Here is a 492-nt window from a genome sequence, read left to right as displayed (position 1 = left end):
TGAAGTAGTTGTAGGGCCTCAGGAAAAAGCCGACGTCATTGCCCACGGTCACAGTGTTGGGGACATCTTCAGCGCGGGGGACGTGCAGGAACCCCACGGAGATCCAGGCAACCAGGTCCTGGGCAGGAGGGAGCCAGGTACTGTCAGGCTGAGCATGAAGTAGTTGTAGGGCCTCAGGAAAAAGCCGACGTCATTGCCCACGGTCACAGTGTTGGGGACATCTTCAGCGCGGGGGACGTGCAGGAACCCCACGGAGATCCAGGCAACCAGGTCCTGGGCAGGAGGGAGCCAGGTACTGTCAGGCTGAGCAGAACCTTTCCAGCCTGGCAGCTGCCCAGTTTGGCCATGGGATGGGTGAAGCCCCTGGCTGGAGCAGGAGCCGGGGTGGTGCCCATGGTGCTCATCTCCCCTCCACCCAAGGGACCCCAGCTCACCTCATTGGTGATGGTCTCATTGTCGATGAAGTCAGCGAAGGCGACAGGGGGGGTCCAG

The sequence above is a fragment of the Antrostomus carolinensis genome, unplaced genomic scaffold (assembly GCF_000700745.2).
Source record: "Antrostomus carolinensis isolate BGI_N321 unplaced genomic scaffold, ASM70074v2 scaffold43339, whole genome shotgun sequence".
In the NCBI taxonomy this organism is placed as follows: Eukaryota; Metazoa; Chordata; class Aves; order Caprimulgiformes; family Caprimulgidae; genus Antrostomus; species Antrostomus carolinensis.
Note: the sequence above shows the minus strand (reverse complement) of the source record.